Source organism: Nicotiana tabacum, chromosome 1, assembly GCF_000715075.1.
Source record: "Nicotiana tabacum cultivar K326 chromosome 1, ASM71507v2, whole genome shotgun sequence".
Taxonomy (NCBI): Eukaryota; Viridiplantae; Streptophyta; class Magnoliopsida; order Solanales; family Solanaceae; genus Nicotiana; species Nicotiana tabacum.
Genome location: NC_134080.1, coordinates 163,931,806 through 163,934,176, shown reverse-complemented (window position 1 = coordinate 163,934,176; position 2,371 = coordinate 163,931,806).

Below are 2,371 nucleotides of genomic sequence, written 5' to 3'. Positions count from 1 at the left end.
TCGGGTTATGTTGGGGAGGTCCACGGGTTATGCCGGGAAAGTCATCGGGTTATTCCAGAAGAGAAAAAGGTCATCAGGTTATGCTGGGAAGGTCCACGAGTTATGTCGGGAAAGTCATCGGGTTATGCCGGAAAAGAAAAAAGGTCCTCGGGTTATGCCGGGGAGGTCCACGTGTTATGCCGGGAAAGTTATCGGGTTATGTCGGAGAAGAAAAAAAGTCCTCGGGTTATGCCGGGAAGGTCCACGGGTTATGCCAAAAAAGTCATTGGGTTATGCCGGAAGAGAAAAAGGTCCTCGGGTTATGCCGGGGGAGGTCTATGGTTATGGTGGGAAAGTCATCGAGTTATGCCAGAAGAGAAAAAGGTCCTCGGGTTATGCCAGGGAGGTCCACGGGTTATGCCGAAAAAGTCATTGGGTTATGCTGGAAAAAAAAGGTCATCGGGTTATGCCGGGGAAGTCCACGGGTTATGCCGAGAAAGTCATCGGGTTATGCCGAAAAGAAAATGGTCCTAGAGTTATGCCGGGGAGGTCCATGGGTTATGCCGGGGAAGTCATCGGGTTATACCAAAAAGAAAAAGGTCCTCAGGTTATGCCAGAAAAGTCATCGGGTTATGCCGAAAAAGAAAAGGGTACTCGGGTTATGCCGGAGACAACTAGGGAATGGGACCCTATGTTGAAAAAGATTACCAGGTTATGCTGGCATCGACTAGGGACTAGGACCCTAAAAGAAAGATTACGAGGTTATGATGGCATTAGCTAGGTAGTGGGACCTTATGCTACCGTGTGGGACCTTTTTCATCATTTTTCTTCTTCTCTCTTTTTTTTTATATTTTTTTTATTTCAAAAAAATGAGTAAAAATGCAGGAAAGAATTTGGAAGAGACTTCCCTTTCGAATTGATTATTGCTGCAAAGCTGTTTCTACCCCTTGTGCAGTTTCATTTTGGTTGCACCTACTTCTTGGAAGGTTGCTTTGGATTGCACATGTTTCCTGTTTTCTAACAAAGAACAATTGTTAGTTTGAAGCGGTGGTTGGTTTTGTGGCCTTGACGGTTTCAATCACTTAATCTCTGCCCAGCTTCTTTGATGAAGACCTCAACTACAACTGCTTGTTCCCTGAGGACCGATTTCATTTCAGGCCCTGGAGAACCTCTGATTTTTCCAGACTTTGCCATGACGGTTGGTCACGTGGGACTTCAGCTTCCAACTTTATTTCGCCTTTGTGGGCCTTTCCCTTCTGACTTGTTGCCTTTTCTTCTTTTTTTTTTTTTGCTCCTCAAACTTTGTCGCAACGGCTAGTCACGTGGGGCTTAATCTTTTCCAACTTTATTTCGCCTTCGTAGGCCTTTCATTTTTGGATTCTTTCTTCCAACTTCAATTTCATTTGGGGTACCTTGGCTTTTCAAACCTTTGTCAAGATGGTTAGCCACGTGGGACTCAACCTTTTTAACTTCATTTTGCGTTTGTGGGCATTTGACTTTGATTTCCTTTCTTTTCAGGAGTTTTTCAATTTCAAAACATCAACCGCCATGGCCAGTCAAAGTTGATTTGATGCCCCTGACGAGGCTGGGTGCCTTTTTGCATATTAGCTTGTATCAAATGCGAACCCTATAAATCAGTCTTACCATCCTTTCTTTGTCTTAGTTTCAGAACAGAGATAGACCGAAAGGGATTCAAAGAAAATAAACAATGGAATGGAGAATGAGTTTAAAACAAGAAGTGTCCCTTTCGGGGAAAGGAAAAAAGGATTTATCTGGAGTACATGCGGACTTCAATGAACATGACATGCCTTTTGGACTAGATGTTTGATCTGTGTAAACCGTCTGACTCTCAGAAATTCATCACAACTCTTACCTCAAAATCAAGAAACCATGCCAAGACCCTTCGATGCCGATGGCTGTGGGGATCCTCTTTTCGATTAGGGGATCCCTTTGCGGGTTTTCACGAGCTGACCTCTCTTATTTCTCTTTTCACCATCGCCTTATAGTGCTCTTTGCGAGTTTTCACTAGCAAGACTCTCTCATTTTCCATTTCTCTACTTACTGTCGCCCCACGGTGCCCGTGTGGGTTTTCACCAATAAGACTCTCTCATTTTATTTCTCTCATTTTGTTGTATCAGATCCAAGTAACTGTATCCTCCAATTTTGAACATCTTTTACCGATTGATCGGAAGGACTTGAACGGTATTTGGGGTAAAAAGAATTTGGATTGAATTACAACTTTGGAACCTTTCAGGCGAAACCATCGCCGAACCATTATAACTTCTGCCCTAGTTTCAACTTTTGGGGGAATTTGGATTTTTATTTTGGTGTGACTGAACCCCAAAGAGAGGCTGCCTACATATCCTTTCGGAATCAAGTCGAACGTAGTTCA